The 22,901-nt window shown below is 47.1% G+C and overlaps 3 non-coding genes across 3 annotated transcripts; 1 reads left to right on the top strand and 2 right to left on the bottom strand.

The window, feature by feature from the left end:
* Positions 1-1,243: 1,243 nt before the first annotated feature.
* On the bottom strand, positions 1,244-1,315 carry Trnaq-cug (transfer RNA glutamine (anticodon CUG)). Its single transcript has one exon. It is a non-coding gene; the product is annotated as a tRNA-Gln (tRNA).
* A 9,720-nt stretch (positions 1,316-11,035) lies between these two features.
* On the top strand, positions 11,036-11,109 carry Trnan-guu (transfer RNA asparagine (anticodon GUU)). The gene has a single exon. It is a non-coding gene; the product is annotated as a tRNA-Asn (tRNA).
* Positions 11,110-22,208: 11,099 nt separating this feature from the next.
* Trnag-ccc (transfer RNA glycine (anticodon CCC)) lies at positions 22,209-22,279 on the bottom strand. Its single transcript has one exon. It is a non-coding gene; the product is annotated as a tRNA-Gly (tRNA).
* Positions 22,280-22,901: the final 622 nt, after the last annotated feature.

Genomic DNA, 22,901 nt, shown 5'->3' with positions numbered 1-22,901 from the left:
ACAAAAGTAGACTCAGCTGACCATGGACTGAAACCTGACACCGTGAGGCGATATAAAGGTTTCATGCTGATTTTCTTTAAATGTCAGTTTCATCACTGGAGCTTTTTGGAGGCCAAAGACCCTCAGAGGGAGAGTGCAGTCCTCCTCTCTGAGCAGCAGGGACTCTTGCTCCCAGGAGTGTCCCAGGAGGACCCCTCAACCTATAGTACGTTTGCCCTGAAAGGAGCTATAGAGAAGGAGCCATAGACTTCATCGTACCTGGGAATTTTCTCTCGTTTAAAGGGGGATATTGAATCAAATTATTGCTTCAAAACTGCCTCCATAACGTGTCATAGTTGCAGGTGGAAGGCATTTTTACATGGAGGGCAGGGGAAATGCTCATTCCTCCCCCATCCTCAGCTCAGGGCCCAGGCCTCTATAACAAAGAAAGAGAGTAACAAGAGGAAAGCATGCACGTTTATTTAGCCACAAGCTTTTCCTGCCACAGTGCCTTCCTTCCTAAGGAAGAGAGGGGAGTAAGCTGTGGACCCAGAGGTGTTTTCTACATTGCATTGTTGAAGAGCAGACGGCAGTTAAGGAAGACCATGCCACAAAAGGAGAGTGATCTAAGGTGATCAGCAAGGGAAGGAAGCAAGGCCCACTGGGTTCATGTCGTGTCACTCGCTCAGAGATAAGATGCTTCTTTCCTCTGGGTACAGGGGGATCCCTCTCACGTGAGGGTCTTAGGACCTGCTTCCATGGAGAAGGGGGGTGGGGTGGTAAACTTTCCACTCTGTTCCCCAATTGCTTTGACTTCTGTCATTCAGTGTGCGGGTGCCTTGGAGCTGGGGTAGGGTTCCATCCCAGGCCTGCAGAGCGGCCTCAGGGAAAGCGGGCTTCCTGCGTTTCCTTCCTGCTCTCCAAACCAGGGAGCCAGCAAGCCCCGGGCCTCTGCCTCCCTGCGCTCGACCCCTCCCGCCCGCCCAGAAAGGAAGGTGCGGGAACCCAGGCCCGGCCAGTGCTGGGCTGCGCCCGGGGCGGCGTGCCCGGTGGATGGCTACCGGAGGGAGCCTCCCTGAGCCCGGAGGAGCCACAGGCGGCGACCTGGGCTGGGCTGCGCCGCCCCCTGCGCCCTGCCCTTCCCGTTTCTGCTCCCCAGCGGCCGGGCCGGGGTCAGCTCCTCCGTGGCTCGACGCCGCAGCGCCGCGGAACCCTGTGGGCAGTGGGCAGGAGCCGAGCCTTGCTTCCTACAAGGAAAAGGGAAAGGTCCCACCGAGATTTGAACTCGGATCGCTGGATTCAGAGTCCAGAGTGCTCACCATTACACCATGGAACCCACGGAGGTGCCTTCTGAATCGTGCTCAGAGGTGCCCAGGGACGAACGGCATGCCTAGGGACCAGTGCCAGGGACTTCATCTGCTACAAACACGCGGGGCCAAATGCTCTTGAGGCTCCGGCTGAGGAAGTACCCGTGCGGCCCCCAACTTTCTCTGCCTCAGGTGACCACTTTCCTATCAGGTGAAAGTCCCGCAAGCGATACTGTGATTTTCCTTTCCTGGTCTTTCCACTTTTCCCTTGACCCAGGGAGCTCCCAGGATCCTCAAGATGGGACCTGGGACTCCGTCCTTGGCTTACAGGACGCAATTAGGTAAAGGTGTATCATCAAGGGAGGATTGCTGTGCAGGGAACTCTCTTTTTCATAGAATTAAGATAGGTTTGTTGGTCTGGGAAGGGGATATATTCTTTTTCACAATGAATGCAGATTTGTTGAATTAAAATAAAAACCAGTCAAACATGTTATTTTTTAAACAATTTCTTTTTAGATGTTGATGGACCTTTATTTGTTTATTTGTTTATTTATGTATTTATATGTGATGCTGAGAATCGATCCCAGTGCCTCACACATGTGAGGCAAGTGCTCTACCACTGAGCCACAACCCCAGCCCTCAACAATGTTTAATGTCTGTTTTTGCTTTTCCTTGTTCCCAGGGATTGAACCCAGGAGCACTGAACCACTGAGTGAAACCCCTGGCCCTTTTTAGTCTTGGAGACAGGGTCCCCCTAAATTCCTTAGGGCCTCACTAAGTTGCCAAGAGTGGACTGGAACTTGCCATCCCCTCTGCCTGGGCCTCCTGAGCCACTGGCATTAGAGGTCTGTGCCAAACCCTGCCAATGTTTGTATGACCACTGAAACAAGAACATACCTGCCCGAGACTCAAAATCCACCATACACGGCCTCGCCAGGGGGCAGGGCCCTGACACTTAGACACACTGTTTCCTGAGAGGTGGCCAAGCTGAATCCATTCCAGTGTCTCTGCTGGAACCCCCAAAGTTGGGTGGTTTTTGAAAAGTCTCCACGAATCAGAGTACCCGAGAGCACTCACTACTGCGTCTAGGGTGAGTGTACCCAGATTCCCTCACAGTTCACAGAGTACTTATGTGCTCATAAGTACTGCATAAAGTTAAATAGTTACACAGATGATCAATGAAGATGGAGATGACGTCTCAAAATAACAATGTGCGGGCATCGCAGGAAAGTTCTCCAGGGGCCTTTGTTTGTGAATCATAAACCTGGACACCTTAACATTTTAAAGAGTGGGAAGAGGAGGGAAATAAATGAAAGATACTGACGTTGAGGTTGATTAAATTATGTGTACGTACAAATATGGTCTAATGAATCCTGCTATTAGGTATGATTATAGTGCATCAATAAAGACTTAGAGAACTTATGTGAACATTCAGTTATTTAAAAATGGGGCCTAGTGCCGCAGTCCGGCTGCAGCATAATAACCGGGGGGTGACGAATAACTCTTGTACATTGATACAGCAGGAATGGAAGCCGTTTATTGTAGGACAACAGAGCTATTTATACATTTTGCACAGCTTATCTTAATTAGCATAAACTGGATACATCAGTCAACCAATAAGGAATCTCCACACTTAATGGCTTGCTTTTGTTACTTCTCAAACCACTCCCTCTGGCATTTTGCCAGGCACCATCCAGACTTGTTTACCAACTCTAACATTTCTCTGGCAAAATACCCCGTGTTATTTTGACTTGTCTACAGACCTTAACAGCCTAGGGGCTGGGGTTGTCGCTCAGTGGTAGAGTGCTCACCTAGCATGTGTGAGGCACTGGGTTCGACTCTCAGCACCACATATTAATTAATTAAAGGTCCATCAACAACTAAAAAAATAAAAAAAATAAAAAAATAAAAATGGGGCCTACTGTACAAGCAGGTTAGCACTCTGCTGAGGGGGGCAAGAAAGGAAATTTGATAAAATGCTCATGGAAAACAAAGAAATCGTATTTGATGGTCACAGCACAAGGTTAGCGATGAGTTGATGGTTTCTGGCTGGTAGGCCTCAGCTTCAGTTTGACTGTTGTTTGCCTGTGTGAATCCAAAGTTCAAGGCCTTCAGCCTAAGAGCATGTTGACAAAACAATTCCTCCTTCCTGTCCCCCAGACTCTCCTTTATAGGGATGGACCAAAAGTTGGGCATAGGCAACACCCTTGTCATCATGATGGCTGGTTTCTCTTTGTATCGGGAAATCATAACGCACCACGTCAGACTCACTGAAGAGATATCCCTTTAGTGGTTCATCTTAATTTTTTTTGCTCTGCTCACAAGGAGACTTGCTGGTATACTGAGCAACTTCCAAACCAACACAAACCTACTTTTATTTTATTTTTATTTTTTTTAAAGAGAGAGAGAGAGTTTCAGCATTTATTTTTTTTTAGTTTTCGGCGGACACAACATCCCTGCTTGTATGTGGTGCTGAGGATCGAACCAAGCCGCATGCATGTCAGGCAAGCATGCTACCGATTGAGCCACATCCAGAGCCCCAGAAACCTACTTTTAAAACAAATTAGGAGATAGGTGGTCACTGTGTTGTCCAGTGCGGCTCCAAACCTCTGGGATCAAGCAATCTTCATGCCTCAGCCTCCAGAGGAGCTTGGACTACAGAACTAAGGAACAGGTCAACCTGCCCAGAAAGGATGAAGAGAGGAAGGAAGGGGAGGGGGAGCAGAGGCAGGAGGAGGAGGAGGAGGAGGAGAAGGGGGGGAGGGTCAGGAAGAGGATGAAGAGGGGAATAAAGAAGAGGAGGAGCAGGGGCAGGAGGAGGGGGAGGAGGAGGGGAGGGAGAGGGGCAGGAGGAGGAGGAGGATGCAAGGGAAGAGGAGGAGGAGGGACAGCAAGGGGAGGAAAGAGGAGGAGGAAGAGGGCAAAGAAGGGGAGGAAGAGAAGTGGCAGGAGGAGGAGGAGGGGGAGGGGGAGGGGCCGGAGGAGGAGGATGGTGGGGAAGAGGAGGAGGAGGGGGAGCAAGGGGAGGAAAGGGAGGAGGAAGAAGAGGGCAAAGAAGGGGAGGAAGAGCAGTGGCAGGAGGAGAGGAGGGGGAGGAGGAGGGGGAGGGGGAGGGGCCAGAGGAGGAGGATGGTGTGGGAAGAGGAGGAGGAGGGGGAGCAAGAGGAGGAAAGGGAGGAGGAGAGGGAGGAGGAAGAAGAGGGGAAGAAAGGGGAGGAGGAGCAAGGGGGAGGGGGAGGAGGAGCAGGGGTGGGAAGGAGGAGGAGCAGGAGGAGGAGGAGGAGTAGGGGCAGGAGGAGCAGGGCAGGAGGAGGAGCAGGAGGAGGAGGAGGAGTAGGGGCAGGAGGAGCAGGGCAGGAGGAGGAGCAGGGCAGAGAACCAGAGTAGGAGGAGAGCAGGGGAAGGAGGTGGAGAAAGAGCTGGTGGAAGAGGACAGGGAGGAAGACAGGGAAAGAGGAATAGGAGGAAGAGGAGGGGGAGGAGGAAGAGGAGCAGGAAGAGGAGGGGCAGGGGAGCTGGGGCAAGAGGAGGAGGAGCAGAGGCAGGAGTAGAGGAGGAGGAGGGGCAGGAGGAGGAGGAGGGGCAGGGACAGGAACAGAATGGTCAGGAGGAGGAGGAGGAGGAGGAGGAGCAGGGCAAGAGGAGCAGGGGAGGAGGAGGAGGAGGGCAGAAGGAGCAGGGCAGAAGGAGGAGGAGGAGGAGGAGCAGAGTCAGGAACAGAATGGTCAGGAGGAGGAGGAGGAGGAGCAGGGCAGGAGGAGCAGGGCAGAAGGAGGAGGAGGAGGAGGAGGAGGGGCAGGGACAGGAACAGAATGGTCAGGAGGAGGAGGAGGAGGAGGAGCAGGGACAGGAACAGAATGGTCAGGAGGAGGAGGAGGAGGAGGAGCAGCAGGGCAAGAGGAGCAGGGGAGGAGGAGGAGGAGCAGGGCAGGTGGAGCAGGGCAGAAGGAGGAGGAGGAGGAGCAGGAGGAGGGCAGAAGGAGCAGGGCAGGAGGGATGCCCTGCAGACTGGAGCCTATTATGCACTGCGGTGTGCGTGCGGCTGACCTTCAGAGGCAGGACAGAGGACACAGAAAGGGGAGAAGCCTACTCAGTTCTGTTGTCCTGGCGTCTCCCTCCGAGCTCTTCCTGAGGCCTTTTCAAGAGAGTAAAGGACCGGTGGCCCTTGGCCAGTGCGCTGGAGTGGGCAGCACTTGGACTGGCTGCGAAGAGCGGGTGAAAGCAGGGGGGTCCACAGACAGGACGCATCTTGGCTGGTCCCAGGCTCCTCCTCCAATCTCAGGCGGCCCGAGGCCGTGTTGGGTGGGTGGGGAGCGGGCGGGCTGCAGAGCCTCAGGGGATCCAAACTCTATGCAGAAGGCAGGGCGCCCGTCGGGGGGCGAAAGCAGGAGGGTTAGAAGGGTGTCCCCTCGCCGCGCTCCTGGGCCACCCTGAACTTTCCCCGGACGCCGCGGACTGACTTTGATCGGGATCACCAGGCACAAGGAGTGGCTGCCCGCGGTGGCGACCATGCAGAACCCGTGGCGCCCGTGGGTCTGGGCTCCGCGCCTCCCCCGCGGTGTGCGCAACTGGTCCCTGGGCGCTGCGGTCGGGCATTCCCTTCCAGGTCCGCTACGCTAAGAAAAGGCGTGCATTGGCCGGGAAGGGTGGGAGGCGAGAATTCTACCACTGGACCAAAACGCTTGGGGACAGGACTTGCTCCACACTGGGGACGCGGAAAGCAATAATATACGGACGTCACTATGACGAAAACCATCTGGCTTCAAGAAGCCCAAGTCTGCAGCGGGCTCTGGACCACCGGGTGGAGACCCGCTAGAGGAAAACAGGAGAAATTCATCCGTTTTGGGTGCCTGGTCTTCGTCTGCAGCGAACCTACGGAAAGGTCATGTCCTCACTTCTTAATCTACGGAGCCCCTGCCCTGCCCTGGCTGGCGCTGCTAGGGGCTACGAGTGGCGGGAACTCGAGGGTCCGGGAAGGATGCCACACACAGGCTCCACTGGGCTGAGGCTCGTGGGCTTTCTTTCTCCAGAAGCAGGTTCCCTGCAGCCCTGCCCGACGTTCATGGCCAGGACTTGTCAAATCTCTCAGCGAACTGCCTGCCATCCCTGCAGGAGGAACGCAGCCCCAAGTGAAGTGCACAAGAGCAGCACGAGTTACCTGCAGGGGGAGGCTTTTCTGAGCCTTTCAACAGGCGAGGCTCAGAACTCAGGGAGTGAAGGAGAATTCCTCTCACCTTAAAATCTGTAAAAATTTATGGCCAAGGGTCCACTTAGAAACTGTCAGCATGGGCCAAAGTGACCTAGAGTTGTCATGGCAGAGGGGACGTGCCAGTCTGATGTCATTCTACTGTCAGTCAAAAGTGAAAGGGGGATCTGAGCGGGACTCTCAGCATCCCCAATAAACCTGGAAGGCAGCAGAGGCACTCTGTCCCTCTCCTCTCTGAGGGGACCCACTCCCTCTCTCCCTGACAGTATTGCCTTTCTCTTTTCCTTTCCCTTCCGTAAACTCAGGGTTGTTTGAAGGGGTCTTCACAGGGCCTCAATTTCCCGCCAGGCCCCAACCCTGTAACACTGCCTCCCAAGCCCTATCCTCCCGACCTTGAGACCCATGTCAGGTGTTTGCCCCAAAGACCTTCAGAACCCAGCTGCACTCTTGGCTATGTCCCTGGGTGACTCTGCATCTGAGTGGTAATGGAGCTTCTCTCCTCTCTCCTTCCCTTCTGCATCCCTGGAACGGACCAAGGATTGAATCTTGCTTTAGATTCTCATGTCTTACAGAGACTTACACAAGAGCCAATACAGGACAGTTCCCAGGAATGCTGCCCTACCCCACACTCTCTTTGGGCCCCCAAGAGGCTGGTTCAGGGAGGAACAGTGGATGGAGGAGCCAGAGGATGTCGTTCCTTGTTCTACCAGCCATTTGCTTTTGTCCAGTGTTCACCCTTGGCTTACAAGCAGCCTGGTACAGAATGGCACCGTCTTATGGTCTTATCTTTTTCTGTCTGATTAACTTCTTCAGCTGGAATATACTTTTATATTCAAAATGAGTGAACTAGGTCTATTCTGATGGGCAGGTGTTGTGTTGGGGCTTCGTGGTCTAGTTAGACTCATTTTCACCAACTCATCATGTGGTTCCTGTTTTTGTTTGTTTTTGTAAAATTTCTTTGCATGTCCTTAAATCTCTTTCTGCCCTTTATAACTAGACTGTTGTGCTTCAAATGACTTTATGTTTTTCTATATCAGTTCTAAATTCCATATCCCTGATCAGTTAAGATATTTCTTGGATCTTGGGTGCACAGGACAAAGGCAATCCTCCTTAGTTCAGGTCACATGACAGTGGCTTCTCTGAGCAAGGCCTTCTTTGTCTTCCATTATCTCCTGAGTGTATCCTACTCCTAGTAGCAAATGTATTTATGCTTTACTTGGGACAAAGGTATCATTCTAATGTAAGATGTTAAAGGCTAGGGGAAGCCGGATGTGGAGTGTGTTGAAATCCTGTGTCCTGTCTATTCTATCTTTCACAAACCTGAATGTGTCTAATAGTAAAAGGTTATGAAAAAAAGAGGGGAAACAAGGTGGGTGTGGGGAGCCAGGCCAGAAATCCAGCAACACTAGAAGCTGAGGCAGGAGGATGGCAAGTTTGAGCCCTGCCTCAGCAACTCAGTAGGGCCCTGAGAAACTTAGTGAGACCCTATCTCAAAATTTAAAACAGAAAAAGGGCTGGGGAGGAGGCTCAGTGGTAAAGCACCCTGGGTTCAATCCCTGGTAACAAAAAAGAAAAAGAAAAAGGAAAGGAAGGTGGAAAGACACTGATCAGCATCTCTCCAACAACATTTCTACATAACCAAAAGAAATAAGAAAGGAACACAATATCATTGCTCATTCCTGAAAATAATGGTAACATACCCTTACACACCCACCCAAATGGGTCACTTTTAAGAGATAGTTAAAAACATGAGCTTACAAGAATTTGTATCTTCTCTCCCAATGGGAAAAAGAAAAACTCAAATTATCCTTGTTTGCTGAGGACATGATTCTATGCACAGAAGACCCAAAAACTCTACCAGAAGACTTCTAGGACTCATGAATGAATCCAGCAAAGGAGCAGGATATAAAATTAACACCCACAAATCAATTGCAGTCCTATACATAAATGATGAATCAATTGAAAGAGGCACTAGGAAAACTATCTTCAAAAAATAGAGATTCCCAAGTATATGCGTATACATATACATTAGACCTCTACAATAGAAACTACAGGACACTAAAGAAAATAATTGAAGAACACCTTAGAAGATGGAAAGTTCTCCCATGTTCTTGGACATGCAGAATTAATATGATCAAAATGGCCATACTACCAAAAGACATACAAGAGAGGACTTTCACCTCTCTCGAGATTCCCTCCTGCTCCCTCAGAATGGCAATTATCATGAATACAAGTAACAACAAATGTTGGTGAGGATGTGGGGGGAAAGTACATTCATATTTTGCTGGCAGGACTGCAATTTGGTGCAACCATTCTGGAAAGCAGTATGGAGATTCCTCAGAACACTTGGAATGGAAACACCATTTGACCCAGTTATCCCACTCCTTGGTATACATCCAAAGGACTTAAAATCAGCATACTACAGTGACAGAGGCACATCAATTTGACAGCAATTCACAACAGCTAATCTATGAAACCAGCCTAATGCACCCTTCAACAAATGAATGGGTAAAAGGAAGGTGAAAATATATACATAAATATAGCATTAGACAAAGGGGAATGAAGTAAAGAGAGGAGAATGGGAAGAGGAGAGTACAATGAATTGGACCTAAGTTTCCTTTGTTCACATACAAATACACAACCAGTGCAACTCCACGTCATGTACGACCTCAAAGGTGGAAAGTTACACTCGTGGTATGTGTAATATGCAAAAAACACTCTACCATCATGTACGTCTAAAAAGAAAACAAAGTATCAAAAATGAAAACATAAAAATAATTAGTATCTTCTCTTGTGGTGAGAGAGTAAGACAGTGCAAACATCCTGAAAACCCTTGCTAGCTTCTCATGAAGTTTAAAATACACCTGCCCCATGACCCAGCAATTCCCTCACTAGGTTTGTACTCAAAAGAAATGAATGCACGAGGCCTCAGGGGACCCCTACGGCAATGTCCATAGCCACCTTCTTCTGCAGGGCTGCAACTAGACATAACCGGTCTCCATCCACTTTACTTTATTCACATTTTGGGACAATACCAAAACACTGATGGTGACAACAAATGGATGCATACCAGAAACTTTATGCTGCATTAAAAAAAAATGCAAACCACTGGCCAAAAAGTATGGTATTTGATCGAGAATTTCAAGAATAAAGCAAAACTAACCCTGGAGATAGAAAACATAGTGGTGATTCCCTTCAGTGAGGTTGTGGGGATGGACGGAGAACAGACTCCACTGTCACTTGCCCTAGAAGAGGGTTCCTGTTGGACGGGATCCACCAGGCTATGAACTGAGGATGGGTGCAATTTAATATGTGAGCTGCACTTCGGTTTTTATTGTCCCCCCATGCCCGACACACACACACACACACACACACACACACACACACACACACACACACACACTTGGTTGGGGAATCTCATTCACTAAGTGCACACGTTACTATGGTTATTCCACCTTGTTTCCAAAGCCTCGTTGGAGTGCAAATCTCATCTCGTTTCTTATTTGGTCTAAACCGACCCCACGGATGACTGCAATACGTGAACCAGTAAAAGGAGGTCGACCACAACCACTGCGTCAGAGGCAGCTCCTCAATGCTCGGGTTCTCTGGTGACCGAGAACTGGCCAAGGACGGGGCTTCCTTTCTTCCTCCAGACCAGAGAGCTCTGGAGCCACCTAAAAGTTTGGCACTGGATGCGGGGGTGAGGATTGAAAGACAAGGGGGCCCACGTGAGTGCAGGGCGGGCCGTGACGCGATTCGAAGCGCGGTTGCTGCGGCCACAGCGCAGAGTACTGACCACTAGACGGTCACGGCGCCGCGCGGGCGAGGACGGGCGGCGCCTTCTCAGTCCGGGTGCAGGACACAGCTCGGCGACCCCCCCTCCCCCCGTCCCCGTGCTGGACGTCGCTCAGGGGTGCAACTCCGTGGCTCCGTGTTCCCAGCAGCAGGTCGTCGCCTGTCTTGCTCCCCTCCGCCCCTTCGTGCTCCTGGCCGTGGCCTTGGGCCGCCCGGTCGCTGCTCTCGCCCGCGCCCACCCCGCGCCCACCCCGGCCTCCGTGAGCCCCGGGACCTCGAGGGCGCTCGGGCACCGGGCCTTCCCGGCTTCGCCTCCGCGGAGGCCTAGAAACTTGGCCGAGCCGAGGCTTCGTGCAAAGACCTTGGCCTGGGATAAACGCTCGCGTTTCCGATCTCAGGGTCCTTTAAAGGACTGGCCCTGCGGCCCGTCCCAGGCCAGCGCGCTACGGTGGGGACAGGCCCACTCAGGGCAGGACGAGGAAGAAGCCTCGACCCCAGAGCCCAGCGGGCATCTCCCGGGCGTCAGCTTTTGAAATCCGCGCCTGGCAGCTCGGGGTGGAGGCCATTCTGCTGCCCTCTGGCCTCGGAATCCGCCGATGGTCAGCTTTCCAACTCGCCGCGCTGATCGGGCGGCTTGTCTGAGCTGTGGGAATTTGCCCGGATTCTGCAGGAGCCGCTGCGCGTGGCCTGGGGGAAAGCGGCTTAGTGCGCACTGGAACCCATGGACTCCAGGTAAGGGACCCGCCGCGTCTCTGTGGCGCAATCGGTTAGCGCGTTCGGCTGTTAACCGAAAGGTTGGTGGTTCGAGCCCACCCAGGGACGCTTAGCCTCCATTCAGCTCTTTAGCCCCCTGCTGTTGCCCTGTTTTAGCCTCTGTTGAGCTCCTTAGCAATCAGCTCTTCACCAACAGCAGGGCTCTAGGGACCGAGCCTCCCTGCAGTGCAGGGCCATCTCTCCTGGTTCTGCCTTTCTGCACAGGTTGCCACCATTGAGCTCAATTCAACAAGAAGTTTTTCATCAGCAGCATAGTGGACAGGTACACTAGTACCCTAGCCCCTGGAGGGGGTCACCAGTGCCATCCCCAATATGATTGTCCTCTTCCTTTAAAGAAGGAAAAAGAAGAAAACCTTTCTTTCTTAGTTTTTGCAGTTTTCATTCACCTTTTCCAAATGGTTTTGAAATTGGGTTGGTTCGAGATTTTATGTTGAAAAATAATGCTGTCCATCATTCTTGCACCACTACATCATTTCCGTGGTGCAGAGAACTGGCTTTGCAATTGCTGCATCACAGTGTTTACCTGATACTCCTAATGTTTTTATATTTTACAAATTTATCTCCCCCAGGAATGATGACAAATCATAGTCCAAGTTACTTCCAACTCTATCTATCACCCTCTTTGTGAACTTGCCAGGGTGGCCGACTTTCTCTTCATCTACCTATCCATGATTTTCCAGTAAGGGCAGTGCTGAGGCCTGGGGGGAGGGCCACATCAGAAGGCCCCAGTGGACATCACACACAGATATGCTGTTGCATGTTTTGCACAGCTTAACTTCCAAGATATTTTAGAGTCCTCCAATAACCATGATCGTTTCTTGGTAGTGACCTGCTCACTCAGGTCAAGAGAAGACTGGCCACCGTTGCGGGGTTCTACCAAGCCACCCGTGAAAAGGGAGGGTGTCAGCTCCTCTGCGTGGTGACAAAACACTTGAGAAAATCTGCTTAGAGGAGAGAAGATTTATTCTGCTTCACGGTTTCACAGGTTTCAGCCCACAGTTGCGTGGCCCCGTGATTGTGGTCTTGTGGTGAGGCAGAACATCAGGGTGGGGAGCGTGTGGCAGAGCAGAGCTATTCGCCTCACGGTGGCCAGCACAGAGCGGGTGGGGGGCTGGAGAGAGACAGAGAAGGAGAGGAAGGGCCAGGAAGAACGCATACCCTTCCAGGGCATGTGCCCAGTGACCTACCTCCTTCAACGAAGCCTCATGTCCTACAGTTTCAATGGGTTCCCAATAGTCCTTCAGTTCCAAACCCAACAGTGAATTAATCCATCGAGGAGATCGGAGCCCTGTGAGCCAGTCATTTCCCAGGAGCCCCACCACTGGACTGTGGTGCCCTGGGGACCAGGCTTTCAACACATGAGCCTGGGGAACATCCCAGATCCAAACTACAGCAAGGAGGAAATCTGGGTGCTTCCTGTCAGGGTTTTCCCTTTCTCACGGTCCTGTTTTCCTATCAAATCTTGGTTGGACTTTTCGAGTATGAAGGAAAACCCACAAATGCCAGTCCTCCCTCCAGTGCCAATGGGGAATTAGCATTCCGAAGACTACCTCTATATTATTCCTCGCCGGAAACAGCAGTGGCCACGTCCTTAAAAACCAGCCCGTCTGAGGCCCAGGATTGGAGCCCGTGGCACCCTGCCCCCAGCAGGCACCTGGGGCAGACCTGAGCCCTGAGTCTCTCAGGTGGCCTTGCGCAGTTCTCGTCAGTGCTTCCATGTGAAACGTGACTCCTCTCCTCCCCTCCTTCTGCCATCAGTGTTTTGTTGCATCAATGGCGTCCCTGTGGGTTTCTGGCTTTGGTGCTATGAGGTGAACTTGGGGATGATCTCTGTGGGGCTGTGGTTGACAGGGACCCATTCTCTGTGGGGTGGTAGGTGACCTCTAATCCATGCCATTAGTCTGTTTTGATTGCCTACTGTCCTGATATTTGAGGTTGAGAGATTTTTCAACTTTCCTTGCCAATATTTGGAGTATATATAACACACACACACACACACACACACACACACACACACACACACACATATCTGGAACGTTGTCCATTCCTGCCAAACTCTGGTACAGTTCCTATGGTGAGGGTGGTCCAGTATGCAATGATCCTCCTGTTCTATACAAACTCTCAGCCCTCATAAATTGCTGTAGCTAATGGGGGTCTTAGTGCTGGAGAAAATGGAATATCTAACACATAGAGAAGGGGCGGCTCTCTTGGATTGGTGTGACCATTTTGGTAGCATCCTTTGGGGATATATGTGTTCACATTTCAAGGGAAATAAATCCAAACAAAATTACTGGGTTCTGTTTAGGGCCGTGGTGTCTTTAATTTTCTGAGAAACTTCCATATATGAGAAAATGAGTTGTGCTACATCACAGTCCAAATGACACCACGCAGCAATAGTGTACCCAGGTAGAAGGGGAAGGGGGACAACCAGTGTCAAAATCAGTTTTTCTATATTTCACTTCTACACCTTGTCCACATCCTTAATGGCATCTGTTACCGTGGTCGTGGTCACACCGAGTGTCGCTACCAGCCTATCCAGATGGGACACAGAACCGTGGCCCAGCCAAGTGTCTGGCTCAGAAATGCCAGGCAGGAAGAGATGCCCATGGAATGACAAGGGCCAAGTGATCCCCCCTTCTCCTGTCCTATCTGTGCCTCTCTTGGCAGAAACTGTGTCACTAAAGCTATCGTTTGCACTTCCTTTGCCAAAGGGCAACAAAGCTGGGCATTAGCTGAAGCTGGGAAGACATATTTCATTGAGTGATTCCTGACAGCATAGGACAGAGCTGAGCTCCCCTCAGATTAGTGCAGGGGTGAGAGGGCATTCTAAAGGGACAGTGACTTAGAGAGAGAGCCGGGAGCACATATGAAAAATGACAAAGGGCTGGTCACTGTAACCATCTGACTTATCTGGCCGGCTGTGTCTCGGCCACCTGGCAATTATTGGGAACTTAGGATTCTGTCCTCCCACAGAGACCAGGAGAAAGAGGTTCGCTCCCTCCTGGTGAAGACATTTTAAAAGACGGGCAAAGAGATCCTTGAGAGAAACACGCCGAGACTGCAGAAGATGCACACCAGAAGAGAGGAAGGAGTTGGTGTCCAGCAGGAGCTCTGGGAAAGACGCTGTGCTTACTTACAATCAGGTGTTGGTAGAAACACCCACCACCTCTCCCGTCAGGCTGAAGCTTTCTCAGACAGGTATTCTCAAGGGAGGATGCTCTGGAGTCATCTTAGGAAGGTGGCCGAATGCTGCTGGAAGTTAGGCTGGGATTGTTTGTCTGCCCTGGGCACAAAGGTTTGTACAGAGTCACTTGTGCTGAGATTTCAGTAACTCCCACCTCCAAACCCTCTGTTCCACGGCCATGATGCTGACCAGACTCCCTCGGATGGTCATGGCTACAAGGCCATCGTGAATGACGTTAAGAGGCCAGGCTCATCTGGTGACCTGGATGGAAGTATGAAGGACACCGTTAGATGAAGAGTGGACCATAACAGGTATGTCTTATCCATATCCAGGGATCTGGACAAAAAGCATTTTAAGGCTTGGTCAAGATGGAAAGTCACTTGTGCAACTGGCCTGAAGTTCAAACTGACATTAGCAAAGTCTGGAGTGTACTGATATTTTGAAAAAAACAAGGCCACGCCAACAATTCACTGGTGGTAATGATGGTAGGGGCTGGGGTGAGACTACATGAGGTCAGAATGAACCCCGTGTTCACTGAAAGCCCGACATATTACTACTGCAAAGGAGAAGCCAACGTTATGCTGAAATATAGTAGCTGTATTTCATAAGACATTATGCTAAATGTGTTACTCGGAGTGACTGAGGGTATAGGAGTAGTTAATTTTACATGTCAGCTTGGATAGACCAGAAGGTGCTGTGACATTTGGTGAAACACTTCTGAGTATGTCTCCAAAAGTGTTTGAGGGTTTAACTGTCTCTTAGTTTTAATCAGTGAAATTGACCTTCCCGTGAAGAGGCGGGAATTTCCCAATAAGACGAGAAGACCCTGTGGAGCTTTAATTTAATAGTCTCACAGCCTTAGTAATATCTTAGGAATTAAAATTATTGATCATAGGCTAGAAATTTTGGTTGGGGTGACCTCGGAGTACAAATTAACCTCCGAATGATAATAATCTAGACACAACATGTCCAAATTATAATTCATTAATTGACCCAAGTCATTGATCAACAGAACAAGTTACCCTAGGGATAACAGCGAGATCCTACTCAAGAGTCCATAGCGACAGTTCGGGTTTACGACCTCGATGTTGGATCAGGACATCCAAATGGAGTAACCGCTATTAATGGTTCATTTGTTCAGTGATTAAAGTCCTACGTGATCTGAGTTCAGACTGGAGAAATCCAGGTCGGTTTCTATCTATTACTATATTTCTCCCAGTACGAAAGGACAAGAGAAATAAGGCCAATTAAACATCTATGCCTTAAATTAATGGATGAAACAATCTTAATCCAGTAAAATATTTTAAACAACCCACCCTAGAACAGGGCTTGTTAAGATGGCAGAGCCTGGTAATTGCGTAAGACTTAAAACTTTATTTCAGAGGTTCAACTCCTCTTCTTAACATTAATGTTTATAATCAGTCTTCTACTTTTACTTGTTCCAATCTTAGTAGCCATAGCTTTTCTTATCCTAGTCGAACGAAAAATATTAGGGTATATACAACTCCGCAAAGGCCCTAATGTTGTTGGACCTTACGGCCTACTTCAACCATTTGCTGACGCAATAAAGCTATTTATTAAAGAACCCATAAAGCCCTTAACATCATGAATTATATTATTCATTATTGCTCCAACCCTAGCCCTAACACTAGCATTCACCATATGGATCCCCCTACCTATACCCATACCTCTCCTTAATATAAATATAGGAGTCCTATTTATCTTAGCCACCTCAAGTTTAGCTGTGTATGCAATTTTATGATCCGCATGAGCTTCCAACTCCAAATATGCCTTAATTGGAGCTCTACGAGCCGTAGCACAAACTATTTCATACGAAGTAACGCTAGCAATCATTCTTCTCTCAGTACTCCTAATAAATGGATCCTTTACTTTATCTACACTTATCACCACCCAACAATTCACATGACTTCTATTCCCAACATGACCTCTAGCAATAATATGATTCATTTCAACATTAGCAGAAACTAATCAAGCTCCATTTGATCTAAGAGAAGGAGAATCAGAACTTGTATCAGGATTTAATGTTGAATATGCAGCCGGTCCCTTTGCCTTATTCTTTATAGCTGAATACACCAACATTATCATAATAAACGCATTAACAGTAACCCTTTTTATAGGAGCACTACTAAACCCCATTTTTCCTGAAACTTTTACTTTAAACTTCACCCTAAAAACACTTATCTAACTTCCACTTTTCTATGAATCCGAGCATCCTACCCTCGATTCTGTTACGACCAACTTATGCTTTTTTTAAAAAAAACTTTGTACCTCTAACTCTAGCCCTATGCATATGGCATATCTCTCTTCCAATTATAACTGCATGTGTACCACCCCAAATCTAAAAAATATGTCTGATAAAAGAGTTACTTTGATAGAGTAAATTATAGAGGTTTAAACCCTCTTATTCTAGAACTATAGGGATTGAACCTAATCCTAAGAATTCAAAATTTTTCGTGCTACCTTTTACACCGCGTTCTAAATAGTAAGGTCAGCTAAATAAGCTATCGGGCCCATACCCCGAAAATGTTGGTTTATATCCTTCCCGTACTAATTAACCTCCTAACTTCCTCCGCAATCTACTTCACTCTCTTTTCTGGAACTATAATTACACTTTTTAGTTCACATTGACTTCTAACTTGAGTAGGCCTAGAAATAAGTATGCTAGCTATTATCCCTATTCTAATTGATAAAGGAAACCCTCGATCCACAGAAGCTGCATGCAAATATCTTCTCATTCAAGCCACCGCATCAATAATTTTAATAATAGGCACAATAATTAACTTCATAGACTCAGGTCAATGAACCCTATCCAACTCACATAATCAAATCTCATCATTCATATTTACAATCGCACTCTCAATAAAAATAGGACTTGCTCCATTTCATCTATGAGTCCCAGAGGTCACCCAAGGAATTCCACTTATATCAGGCCTAATTATGTTAACATGACAAAAAATTGCCCCAATCTCTATCGTATACCAAATCGCATCCTCTATAAACTCCACCCTCATATTATTTATAGGGACCCTATCAATCATATTAGGAGGCTGAGGAGGACTTAACCAAACCCAACTACGAAAGATCCTAGCATACTCATCAATCGCCCATATAGGATGAATAATAGCAATTGTTACATATAACCCAACCTTATCAATATTTAACCTAATCATCTACATTATACTTACTATTAGTATATTTATACTTCTCCTTTTCCATAAAAACTACTACCCTTTCCCTATCCAATTTATGAAATAAATTCCCTCTTTTAACACCTACAATTTTAATTGTACTAATATCACTAGGAGGATTACCCCCTCTAACAGGATTTACACCAAAATGAATTATCCTCAAAGAACTTATTTCAAATAACAACATTATTTTCTCTACACTAATAGCAATACTAGCACTCCTAAATTTATATTTCTATACACGACTTATCTATTCAACATCTCTAACCCTATTTCCGTCATTTAACAACACCAAAATAAAATGACAATTCGAAAACATAAAACTTACACCTTTTCTACCTATCCTTATCATTACTTCTACCCTCTCCCTTCCATTAATACCCCTCCTCTCACTCCTGAACTAGGAATTTAGGTTAATTTAGACCAAGGACCTTCAAAGTCCTAAGCAAGTACCCAATACTTAATTCCTGCACTAAGGACTGCAAGACTTTATCTTACATCAATTGAATGCAAACCAATCACTTTAATTAAGCTAAGCCCTTCACTTCTAGACTGATGGGATTTAAACCCATAAGATCTTAGTTAAGGGCTAAACGCCTTACTCAACTGGCTTCAATCTACTTCTCCCGCCATAAGTAAAAAAGGCAGAGTTGAAGCTGCTCCTTTGAATTTGCAATTCAATATGACTATTCACCTTGGGACTTGGTAAAAAGAGGACTCAACCTCTGTCTTTAGATTGACAGTCTAATGCTTACTCAGCCATTTTACCACCTACCTAGGTTCATCAACCGTTGATTCTTCTCAACTAATCATAAAGATATTGGAACACTTTACCTTCTATTTGGCACTTGAGCTGGTATAGTAGGAACTGCACTTAGTCTACTAATCCGAGCTGAACTAGGTCAACCTGGAGCTCTATTAGGTGATGACCAAATTTACAATGTTATTGTTACCGCTCATGCATTTGTTATAATTTTCTTTATAGTTATGCCAATCATAATTGGTGGATTTGGGAACTGACTAGTACCCATAATAATTGGAGCACCTGATATAGCATTTCCACGTATAAATAATATAAGCTTCTGACTTCTTCCCCCTTCTTTTCTCCTCTTGCTCGCTTCTTCTATAGTTGAAGCAGGTGCAGGGACTGGTTGAACTGTGTATCCTCCACTAGCTGGAAATCTATTTGCCTCTTTCATTACCCCTACATTAATAGGTCTTCCTATTGTCCTTTTTATTATTATATTTCCCAATTTACTTTTTCCTTCACCCACTCGACTAGTAAATAACCGCCTAGTATCATTCCAACAATGACTAATCCAACTTGTATTAAAACAAATAATGGCTATGCACAACCCAAAAGGACGCACCTGATCCCTAATATTAATCTCGTTAATTATATTTATTGGCTCAACTAATCTTCTAGGTTTATTTCCTCACTCTTTTACACCAACCACCCAACTATCAATAAATTTAGGAATAGCTATCCCTCTATGAGCAGTAGCAGTAATTACCGGATTTCGTCATAAGACCAAAGCATCATTAGCCCACTTCCTCCCACAAGGAACCCCAATTCCACTTCTCCCTATACTTATTATGATCGAGACAATTAGCCTTTTCATTCAACCTATAGCATTGGCTGTACGACTAACAGCTAACATTACAGCCGGTCATCTTCTTATACATTTAATTGGAGGAGCACCTCTTGCATTAACATCTATTAGCCCTCCTACAGCTGTCCTAACCTTCATCATTCTTGTTCTATTAACAGTGCTCGAATTTGCAGTGGCACCAATCCAAGCTTATGTCTTCACTCTCTTAGTAAGCTTATATTTACACGATAATACTTTATGACCCACCAAACCCACGCCTACCATATAGTTAATCCCAGGCCCTGACCCTTAACAGGGGCCCTCTCCGCCTTACTCCTAACATCTGGCTTAGTAATATGATTCCACTTCAATTCCTCTTTTCTCCTCACACTAGGCCTAACAGCTAATACCCTAACAATATACCAATGATGAGGAGACATTGTGCGAGAAGGCACATTTCAAGGTCACCATACATCAATTGTCCAAAAAGGCTTATGATATGGTAGAGTACTATTTATTATTTCAGAAGTATTCTTCTTTGCTGGGTTTTTCTGAGCATTCTACCATTCTAGTCTAGCCCCAACTCCTGAACTCGGTAGCTGCTGACCTCCAGTAGGAATTAATCCACTTAACCCCTTAGAAGTACCACTATTAAATACCTCTGTTCTTCTAGCTTCGGGAGTCTCAATTACTTGAGCTCATCACAGCCTAATAGAAGGGGACCAAAAACACATAGTTCAAGCACTATCAATTACAATTGCTTTAGGACTTTACTTCACCCTTCTCCAAGCCTCTGAATACCTAGAAACATCCTTTACAATTTCAGATGGTGTATACGGCTCAACATTTTTTATAGCCACAGGCCTCCATGGTCTCCACGTCATTATTGGATCAACCTTTCTCCTAGTATGCCTCATTCGTCAACTAAACTTTCACTTTACATCAAATCATCATTTTGGATTAGAAGCAGCCGCATGATACTGACATTTTGTAGATGTCGTATGACTATTCCTATTTATTGATGAGGCTCTTATTCTCTTAGTATTAATTAATACAATTGACTTCCAATTGCTGCGCCCCTCCCCTGACTCAGGCAATGGCAAGGCCCTACTGAGGTGGATGGCGCAAGGCGTCCATCTTCTGGAGGAGCGCAGTATGTTTCTGGGAATGGGCTGATTTGTTTTTGTATTCCTTTAATAAGTATAGTTGCGATTTCTCATATGACCTTTAAGTATAAAGGAAAAATCATGACTTTCCCAATTAATCCAACTACTTCTAAAGCTTAGATCTGTTTGCTCTAAATGCAATGATTCAGCTGTGGAGTGTAAATTGTTAATGTCTAAAGAAAAACTCCCTGTATTCCTGTCAAGGAAGTTTTTGAGAAATTAAATTAAAATCTAGAGAAGAAAAATTAATGTTAAGAAGATAGATTAGTGCTTAGGACTGGGCAACTTGTTCTTGTTCCTGTGCACAATGGTTTGTGCTCTTACTCCTGTTTGATTAAAAGTAATAACAAATCAACTACTTGCCGTAACCATGGCACCGGTTCCAGTCAGTAAGTCAAGAAAGAATAGTCAAGGTATAGGCCAATAGTTTGGGACATTTGTAACTATTATTAAAAGTTAACTAAGCAGAACAGCTCAAAGCAAAACGCAAACTGAAAGTCCAAATGCTTGCTTATGCATAAGCCAAGTCACATTCTTCTATTCTAATTGTAGCTACATAATATTTTGTTTTGTTTGAATAATGATTCCTGTTTTGTAACCACAAAGTACTGTAAGCGTGCCAAAATGAAAAGTATATACGATCAACTTCACAAGTAAAGATTGGGATCAACACCTTCACTTTGGTGTCTGTGTTGTTTCTCCACCCCCTCTTTCGTGGACTCCTCACCATCAGTCTCCTGAGACCCCCTGTTGGAGCTGGTCTCCGACATCCAATCAATTAGTTCTGGAACTAACCCAGAAGAGAATAATAAACCTTATAGTATCCCTCTTTGTTAATTCTTCTATTGCTCTACTATTAATCTCCGTAGCATTTTGATTACCCCAAGTAAACGTATATGCTGAAAAGGCAAGCCCTTACGAATGTGGCTTTGACCCCATAGGATCTGCTCGCCTACCATTCTCAATAAAATTTTTCCTTGTTGCAATTACATTTCTTCTATTTGACTTAGAAAATGCTCTTCTTCTTCCCCTCCCCTGAGCCTCCCAAACAAACAATCTTAATCTTATATTAACTATAGCCTTACTCTTAATCTTAATTCTTACCCTCGGGTTAGCCTAGGAGTGAATTCAAAAGGGTTTAGAATGAATTGAATATGATAATTAGTTTAAAATTAGAACAAGTGATTTCGACTCACTAAATTATGGATTACCATAATTATCAAAATGCCTATTATTATTCTTAACACTATTTTAGCTTATTCTGCATCCCTACTAGGAATATTTATCTACCGATCGCACCTAATATCATCACTTCTATGCTTAGAGGGTATAATACTATCAATATTTGTCTTATGTTCCCTCCTAATTATAAACTTCCACTTCTCCTTATCATTTATAATTCCCATTACTTTGCTAGTATTTGCTGCATGTGAAGCAGCTGTAGGTCTAGCCCTTCTCATGATAGTATCTAACACATATGGCCTGGACTACGTCCAAAACTTAAACATTCTTCAATGCTAAAAATTATTATTCCCACAATCCTACTCGCTCCCCTTGTATGATTCTCAAAACCTCCTATAATCTGAATTAATCCCTCCATTCATAGTCTAATGATTAGCCTAATTGTTCTCCTCACATTAAATCGTCCCACAAATATAGATCTAATTTTTTCACTAGCTTTCTTTACTGACCCGGATCCCCTTCTGCACGGAAAAGGGGCCAAGTGATCTGTCCAAGTGCAGGAAGTGAATCCGTGCGCACGACCCTCCAGATGCGAGGAAAATGGGTGGCACGGGTTTGCAGAGCACAGACGTGAGGGAGCGGAGGACAGGGAAACCGACCCTGCATAGTCAGCCTGTGCCTGCCGAGATCCCTTCCTGTGTGGCAATGGGGAAGTGACCCTGAGGTCGTGGCCGTTGTGGTCTTTCCTGACCAGGGTTGCTGAGACCAGCGGAGGGAAGGCGAAAGGAAGGCTCTCAGGCGCTAAGAAAAGGCGTGCATTGGCCGGGAATCGAACCCGGGTCTCCCGCGTGGGAGGCGAGAATTCTACCACTGAACCACCAATGCTCCACGAGGTCATAATGTTTTGGGCCATCTTGTTAAAGTTTGGAGACGCGATTCTCAACCTTACAATGGACGTGCTTCTCCCTTTGAATGAAGCGATCCCCCCCTCCCTCCCCCCCAATAAAACTTTAAAAGGGGCTCCCTGGACTTTCGAGGATGCAGGAAATTTTGTATCACTTCATCTAAGAGATGGTTACTTCTTGTCCAAGTCCTGTGCTCTCGCACTGAAGATCCCTGCGCTTTAGCCTGTTTCACTGGAGTCATTTGCTGTTCGCAAAATGAATGCTAAAAATGGCTGGCGCTGGGCTCGGTGGTAGAGCGGTGCCTGGCACGTGTGAGGCGCTGGGTCCGGGCCGCAGCACCACACACAGATCAGTAAGGTGACAGTGGACATGGGCCAGAGTTGACCTAAACTATCCAGGCAGCCTTGAATCTCTCTTCTCACTTCTCATTTGGTTTCAGAAAGGCCCCACTGAGGTGGCAAACCCCAACAGAACAAGCTGGTTGGCACCTTGGGACGATCCAGGGGCAGCGCCTCACTTTTTGAGGCTTGCGCTTTGGGGAGGACTGGCCCTGTCACCTCTCGGGCAGGGAAAGGACCGCTGCAACCTGTCCTCTAGGCCGA

The sequence above is a fragment of the Ictidomys tridecemlineatus genome, chromosome 11, assembly GCF_052094955.1.
Source record: "Ictidomys tridecemlineatus isolate mIctTri1 chromosome 11, mIctTri1.hap1, whole genome shotgun sequence".
Classification (NCBI taxonomy): domain Eukaryota; kingdom Metazoa; phylum Chordata; class Mammalia; order Rodentia; family Sciuridae; genus Ictidomys; species Ictidomys tridecemlineatus.
Note: the sequence above shows the minus strand (reverse complement) of the source record. Positions and strands in the feature narration are given on the sequence as shown.